Source organism: Bubalus kerabau, unplaced genomic scaffold (assembly GCF_029407905.1).
Source record: "Bubalus kerabau isolate K-KA32 ecotype Philippines breed swamp buffalo unplaced genomic scaffold, PCC_UOA_SB_1v2 scaffold_104, whole genome shotgun sequence".
Taxonomy (NCBI): Eukaryota; Metazoa; Chordata; class Mammalia; order Artiodactyla; family Bovidae; genus Bubalus; species Bubalus kerabau.
In genome coordinates this window covers 51,862-60,406 of record NW_026577958.1, presented here as the reverse complement: position 1 = coordinate 60,406, position 8,545 = coordinate 51,862, and the positions used below count along the sequence as shown (strand labels likewise).

Here is an 8,545-nt window from a genome sequence, read left to right as displayed (position 1 = left end):
AGATGTACGTGTGTCCCCTTGCTCTGGAATCTCCCTCCCACATCCCATCCATCCCCACCTCTCTAGGTTATTACAGAGCCCAAGTTTGAATTCCCTGAGTCCTAACAGCAAATTCCCACTGGTTGTATATTTACAAATGTTGGTGTGCGTGCACCCATGCTGCTCTCTCCATTCATGTCACCCTCTCCCTCTTGTTCCCCACCCTGGTCCATAAGTCTGTCCTCTATGTCTTCATCTCTGGTGCTGCTATGTGAACAGATTCGTCAGACCCATCCTTCTCGATTCCATGTTTTTCTCTTTCTGACTGACTTGCCTGTTTAATACGCTCTCGGTGCATCCCCTTCCTTAGAACGGACTCAAATGTGTTCCTTTGTATGGCTGCATTCCATCCAGGCTCTGACTGTTCCTTAGCCGTGTTTTGAGGAGGGTTATGGGGCCATTGTGCTCCATTTCAGTTTGGGCCTCCAGTCTGAGTGCTCACAGCAGAGCTGCTTCTGGGTGAGCCCTCTGAGGTCTGTGAGCGTGGGGCTGCCCACTCTTCCCTGGCGGGAGCTTTGTCTCCTCAGGGCCCTCAGGGCTTGGGCTCCGGGGTCACGGGGCTGCATCCCGGCTGAGAGGAGCGGGGTTGCCTCAGTGCCCGCCGGTAGGGAGGTGCTGCAAGAGGGGAAAATGAGGACGAAGTAGACGTTTCCTGTGTCCAGCTGAGCGCTGACTGGAGGTCCATCTCAGCGCACTTGGGGGGTGGCAGGGCAGGGGGTGGGGGAGAGCTCCAGGTGCAAATGGTGGGTTTTCAGTTGGATTTCTGTTGGATAGCCTAGAGGATGACCTTCACGGATGTTCTTCCGAGTAGGTGGCCAGTTTCCCTGTCCCTGTTTCTTCAGAAGACTGTCCTTTCCTCTTGGCTCGTTCCTGGTTTGATTTTCATGAACTGACCACATCCATGTGGATTCATTCCTGGGCTCTCTCTTCCTTCCCGGAGTCCATGTGTCTGTTTTCCTGCCAGTTCCTCACTGTGGTGGTTACTACAGGGCCGTGATGTAGTGAAGTCGGAGAGGAAGATGCCTCCAGCTGTGTTCTTCTTTCTCAGAGTCTTCACCATTTAAGGTCCTGTTCAATATTAGCAGCCTACTAGGAGGAGTATTTCTGTTTCTGGAAAAGGGCATTGAATATCATTTTGTGATTTCAGTCAGTGTATTTGTTGATGGCTTTTTTTGGAATGGACATTTTAATTCCTCATTGTTGCAGTGCCTGAGCGTGGAATAGTTTTCTGTTTATTTGTGTTTTCTTTGGTTTCTTTATCAGTGCTTTCTAGTTTTCTCACTACTGGTCTTTTATGTCCTTGATTAAGTTTGTTGCCAGATGTTTTATTCTTTTGGATGCAATTATAAGTGGGATTTTCTTAATTTTTGTTTCTGATTGGTATTAGTGTATACAAATGCAAGTGAATTTTGTATATTGATTGCGATTGTAAGTTGTAGTATTTTATATGATTGTCAATCGATTGGAAATTTTTAAACTTTACTGAATGTAATCTAAAAACTTTTTTGTGAAGTTATGGGGAAATTTTTATTTATAAAATCTGTTTCTCCCACAGACCCAAGGCATGGTGGATACTAATAGACTTCCCACAGTACTTCTTCATTCCATGTGGACTCCTTCAAGGGCAGTGGAGCATCACAGCTTCCCTTGAACTTCGCCTGGGTAAGTCTGAACTCTATAGAAAATTTTCATGCCTGTCTAATCTGATTTTCTTTTATGGTATTGACTTGTTTGATTTGAAACATAATTTCCTTTTCAGGTAAAATGTACAGAAAAGTCTAGCAGAGGGGGAAAAGTGCTCGCATTTGCCACATCATCTAAAACACTCTATGTGTTTTATCCAAAATGGGTGCATTCTCCTGCAGAACCTGCACATAATCTCCAAAATCAGGACATCATATGGTTTCTACAGTATAATGTAATCCACAGCCCCACTTCCCTTTCAGCAGTTGTTCAATTGTATGAATATAACTTTTCTTCCCATCTTTTTTTTTTAACAATGTTACTGAGATTTTCAGTGATTTGGACAAACTTGATGGATTTAAAGCAGACGGTGAATATGGGATCTGCGTGGCCTTTTCTATATGGATATTTTTCACTAAAGATGGTTTTAATGTTTATTCATGTTGTAAAATGTGTGAATCCTGTATTCTTTTTTTCTGCATAGTAATTAAAAATAAATAACATGCCATTTACCACTTAGATATTTGTAAGCATACAGTGTTGTAGTATGAACTACATTTCCTTGTTCTGCAAACCGGTTTAATACTGTGTACCTTGTGCATGCTTTGAAGAAACTCAAGAAACTGAGTCAGTGACTTAAATGGTCCAAGATATCACCTTAGATACTATCTTTATCTAAAACCAAATCAGGGGCTCCCTGGTAGTCCAGTAGCTAAGACTGGACACTCCCAAAGAAGGAGGCCCAGGTCCAATCCCTGATCCGAGAACTAGATCTCCTATGACACAATGAAGAGTTGGCATGCTTTAGCTAAACATCTGGCTTGCCTCAACGAAGGTCGATCTGGTGCAACCAAATACAAAAAAAAAAAAATCAATGTTGAAAAAAAATAAAACCAAAGGAAAGGCAGGGTATGGTTGTTGTACGGATTTACATCTTAGCTTTCCCTATTGATAAAAAAAAGTTTCACAAGACTGTCATCCTTCTATCTGGTAGATACCGAGAATTCCTTTGAAATGAGATTTCTCTTGTAAATGTGACTCACAGAAGAGCCGTCCTGTGTTGGGGGCCAGAGTGAGGCACTCCGCCCATGGCAAAGGTCATGAGGAAGGAGGCTCGACATACGCAAAGGCGGGATCGAGCCTCAGGAGTCCCCCTGGAAATCCTCGAGCGTCTACCCCCATAACCAGAGCCTGCCTACCTTACTACTTTGTGCTCTCACCTACACCTCTGACTTTACGGGGGGCTGTCCCCCACCACCTCTTTCGGAGAAGGAGTTAACCTAGAGCTCCAGTTGATAAAACCCCTGGGTGTGACAAGAGTGTTTTAACCTACAAACTCCTCTGAAGGTTCTCTAGCCTGCCTGACAGGCTTGTCCGGCCACATGTGATTGCTCACAGCCTCCCAACCATGAGAGGCACAAGATGCTTTAAACCTTCTAAAAACAGGTTCCTTAGAAAAGTTAGAAAATTATTAGTATAAGTATAATGGGCTGATTAGAAATTGTATTGGTGAAGGGTTTTTCATTTGTTGAGCCAATGTTTACTGCTAAGTCTCCATATCCCCTGCCCTTACACACATTAATGAATATATAAAAGAAATAAGTATTAACCTTTGATATTAATCACGTTAGACCTTAGGCTAAGTAAATTCTTTCCTTAACTAAAACCCACTACACCCTCACCCTATAGGAATGTAACTTTATTTGGGTGGCGTCTGTTTTAAGAATAATCACCCCTGGAGAAATAAGTGTCCTGGTTGACTGACCGCTGTCACAAGGAGAGGGTCGTAAATTGTCAGCAGGCCCCCCGGCCAGAAGATGATGTAACACCCCTAAGACCTCTGTATACATTTGTATGAAGCACCTGACTTTGATAAAAGTCAGGACTGCTGACCCCGTGTGACTTTTGCATAACACCTCAGTGTATAAAAGTAGACCATGGAAAATAAAGAATTGGGATCAGTTCCTCGAAATACTGGTCTCCCCATGTCTCTCTCTCTCTCTCACTCTGGTTGAGTCTCCATCTGGAGCGCGGAACCCACCAAGCTTACTAATTTTGCCTGGGCTTCTAAGATCCGACCGGGGAGGCCTCAGTGTCTCCTCTCCTTCGGGAGAACGGAAGGACGCCTGCGGCCTACGTAAGTGGTGCAAGCTTCTTGTCTTGAAGTTTTATTGGTCCCCCGCGTAAACCAAGCTACTCAGCCTCTTTTCTCCACTGAATTTTCCTACTGAGCTATCCTCATCTTCTTATTCTTTATATCCTTAATTAACGTTTAATTAAGCAGTTGTTCCCCGACCCTCGTCTAGCCGTCTCTCCTTCGAATACCCTGGATCAGCTGGGGCTGGTCCCCGGCAGTCCTGAACTTGGGTTTCAGAGATGAGCATGTGTCCTCTTAAAAAAAAAGAAAGTTAATTAGGTCCAACTAATTCTCATGCTGAAGAGGTATATTTTGGGGTAGCATTTGCTCCCCTTCACTTTGGATGTATCCCAATTTGCTTACACAATCATCGACCGAAGACATCCTGATATTTGAAACTTTTTAGCTGTTAGAAGTAGAGCTGCTGTGTATAATTGTGTGATACTTTTTGTCTGGACACTTTTTTAAAGCTGTTTAGTAAGTGCTAGACATGTAGTGTTCAGGTCACAGGTGAGCCTTGTTTAGCTGTGGAAAAATCCAGCTAAATTTCTCTGGCAGGTGGGATCTTCCTGGGTAAGGGATCGAACTTGAGTGTCTTGCATCGGCACGCAGATTCTTTACCACTGAGCCACCAGAGAAGCCCCGCACCCCCCTCCCCCCTGTTTGAGGTTACTGGATCTAATAGGTGTGCAGTGCTACTTCACTGCTGTTTTAGATTGTAATTTCCTAATGATATATGAGTTTGAGTATTTTTGATATGCTGATTTACTATCTGTACCTTTTCTTTGGCCAGGCGTTCAGATTTATACACTTTTAATGAGGTTGTTTGTTCCAGATATTTTGGTATATTTGGAGTACGATCCTTTATCATATATGTATTTTGTCAATATATTTTTCTGTGGCTTGTGTTTAAGTTTTGTGAATGACGTTTTTCACAGTTTAAATTTATAATTTTTTAAAGTTCATGTTATAATTTTTATGTCCTTTTTTGGATAGACTTTAGTGTTTGGTTTGGTTTGTTTTGGTTTGGTTAAATTTCATAAGCAAAACTAAGGTACTGTAGATACAGTTTTAAGCAAAGCTGAGGTACCATAGATACAATTTTCCCTTTTGTCTGTTGAGAAGTTTGAGTGAGGTTGGTGTACATTGTAAAATTATGTCTACATTCATTTGACTGTATATGGCTTCCAATTATTTGTATAATTGGTTTTGGAGAAGTCATGAGAAGTCAGTTTCCCCAAGGGAAACTGGGCGGGTTCTGTGAAACATGAACTGTCTTCGATCCCTGGTAATCACTTTCTGCTTCTTCTGGCTTTGGATTTGACTTGTTTGGATATCTCATACTAGTGGAATCACAGAACATTTCTCCTTTTTTGGTCTGGTTTATTTCACTTAATATAATGACCATAAGGTTCATTGTCAGAATTACCGACTTTGAAGGGCCGAATCAGATTCCAATGTGTGTCTACCACAGTTTGTTTATGGAACTGGCTGTCCATGGACACTTAGATTGCCTCTATTTGTTGGCCGGGGTGAATCATGCTGTTGTGACTTTGACTGCAGAAATATGCATTTTTCAGCCCCCTTTTCCAAACCTTTTGGGTACATAGCATGAATTAGAATTGAAATATCTGTTTGTTCCATGTGTTAGTTTTTTTCTGTAGTGTTCCGCAGTGGCAGAACCATTTCAGTTTATCTTTTTGTATGGTAGAATACTGTTCAAGCTTTTGAATATACCCTGTGTTGCATATTCATTCACCCACCAATGGACACTTGAATGGGTTCTACCTTTGGGCTATTGTGAATAAGCTCGCTATGAATATTTGTGTACCAGTTTTTGTTTGAATTATTAACAACTACATAGTACTATGTATGAAAGAAACCACAAGGACCTACTCTATAGTTTCGGAAACTGTATTGAATATCTTATGATAATGTATAATGGAACAGAATCTCCAAAGGAATATATGAAAAAGACACGATACCCTGATAATTATTATACCAACACTATGTATTTCTACACGCCACTAAAATATTCACATCCATAAGTATATTTCACTGCTTGGTTATATAAAAATAGAGAAGTCAAACAGAGAAGAAATAAACTTCCTGTCATTGCTCATCATCATTTATGCACTATTACTACCTGTAACACTCATTGTATAAATAAGTGCTAGACTAGGAATTGACATTCGTGTAAACCAAGAGATGGTGAAGGTGTAAGGAAGTATAACTTACTGAATTCCTTAACGAAGGATTATGGAACTCTATGTACATGACGTGAATGAAAGTCAAACGGTTTAGTTGAGCCACATTCTTCCTAGAGTGATGAGCTTCCACCCCACCCAATGTTAGCTCACAATTAAATCCTGCAGTTATCTGGCCTCAGTGTGTGCTTCTTGCCATCCAGAAAGAAAAAGTGAGGAAGTCCTGACAAAACCGTTGCTATTTTTCTTTTTTGGATTTGTATTTTATCGCAGGGCTTGGGGAAAAGAGGGCCTAAACTGTTTTCAGTGTTGCATCCCAAGGCTTTCTCTGGAGTGTTACCTATGTTGACAAACTGCTGATTCTTTTCAACAAAGGACAGTGATCTGCACTTCAGTATCTGTTGCTTGAGCTGGAATAGTAGGCATCCCTTTAAGTGCAGTCCTTCATGCTGAAGCAGGTCTACCTGAAGCAGTAGCATAAGATGAACACATTGATCATGTAGACATCGCATCCCATGAATTTCTAAGAATTTTTCAGGTATACCCATCATCATTGGAGGAACTGACTTGTCCCAGTAATAACTGGACTACCCAGCATAACAACAGTTCCTTGACTAAATAATATGCTTACCGGTTCTTCTTTCAGTGTTCTTTCTCCTACTTCGGTCATGAACAGGAGAAGCTGATGGCAGTGGTTCTTGAAATGTATATCGATTCCTAGGTGGCACAGTCACCAGTGCAGGATATGGAAGTGATGTGGGTTTGATCCCTGGGTCGGGAAGTTAACAATTCATACACTCATTTTATGTGAACAAGTTTTATACTCATGAGTGTTTTTCTTCTGTATACAGAATATATAGGTGAACTATAAAGAAAGCTGAGCACAGAAGAATGGATGCTTTTGAACTGTGGTGTTGGGGAAGACTCTTGAGAGTCCCTTGGGTTGCAAGGAAATCCAACCAGTCCATCCTAAAAGAAATCCGTTCTGGGTGTTCATCTGAAGGACTGATGTTGAAGCTGAAACTCCAGTTTTTGAAGAGCTGACTCATTTGAAAAGACCCTGATGTTGGGAAAGATTGAAGACAGGAGGAGACGGGGACGACAGCGGATGAGATGGTTAGATGGCACCAGCGACCCAATGGTTACAAGTTTGGGTAAACTCTTGGAGTTGATGATGGACAGGGAGGCCTGGTGTGCTGCGGTTCAATGGGGGTCGCAAAGAGTCGGACACGACTGAGCGACTGAACTGAACTGAACTGAACAGAAAAACAAACGCTGTTCAAGGACACTGAAAGAATCCTGATGTTGAAAATCAGATCTGTATTGTGAGCAATGCTTAGAAATCCATGAGTTGACACATAGGATTACGCCTATCATCCCTGTAGTTCCCTCAGTGAAATATGTTGCAAAAAGCTCTTCCTTCACGGTATAGATTCATGAAGAAGCTAAATAGCATGAATCCTTTACGTTGACAACTGTGGATTTAAATCTCCTGTATGTGACAACCACACATACCAACATGATTTATTAGTATTATATCAATATTTTTAGTCCTACTGTATTTCAACAAAAAATGTCACTATACAATGGTACATAAAGGCAGGACACAAAATCAGGGCAAATACAAAATATTCCATCCTTTGAGAAAGGGAGTGAAAAAATAATGTGCTTTGACTATTGCATTTTTATGTATTAGATCCTTAAGTATTTTATTCACCACACCAAACTGAATGGTTCACAAACGTTTCAGAGAGGAAAGGATTATTTCTCTTTAACAATGAGGAGTTCAACTGCTCTCAAAGCAAATACCGGATGGTAATCACCATGAAGGACAAAGTTGATTATTCATATTTATATTACTCATTCGTTAGCTTGCCAAAGGTTCTAGATCTGTTACCACATTTTATTTTAATAATATCCACATGTGAAAGTGAAAGTGGCTCAGTGGTGCCTGACTCTTTGTGACCCCATGGACTATACAGTCCATGGCATTCTCTAGGCCAGAATACTGGAGTGGGTTGCCTGTTCCTTCTCCAGGGAATCTTCCCAACCCAGGAATGAAACCGGAGTCTCCTGCATTCAGAAAAATCATGTCCTTTGAATTTCCATTTTACTGTATAGGATCACGGCAATGTGATTACATAAAATTGTTTAGTTTCCTTTACGTTTCTCTTGGTAGATATAGATATCAGCCTTTGGTTCTATCACTAGCATTGCAAATAAAAATTAAAAAAATTAATTAGAGCTCCAATAGTATTTTTACTGTTAACAATAAGTATAGCATAATGTGCAACCTAGAAACAGCTAGTGAGCCTAGGACTGTCTGGAACATTCTTGGATCCTGCAGGAAAACACCCTGTGTGTGCCCCTCGATACCAGGCCTAGAGACCAAAATGTACATGAAAGGAAATAGTGGAGCTGACCAGAGTAAGGCGGCCAAACACGTCTGACACAGTGCCACAGCCTGCTCCTTCATGGG

At 41.4% G+C, this 8,545-nt stretch overlaps 1 long non-coding RNA gene across 1 annotated transcript; it reads left to right on the top strand.

The window, feature by feature from the left end:
* The first annotated feature begins 1,185 nt into the window (after positions 1-1,185).
* Positions 1,186-8,305, top strand: LOC129641204 (uncharacterized). The gene is made up of 2 exons (XR_008709274.1): positions 1,186-1,701; positions 6,918-8,305. It is a non-coding gene; the product is annotated as an uncharacterized LOC129641204 (long non-coding RNA).
* Positions 8,306-8,545: the final 240 nt, after the last annotated feature.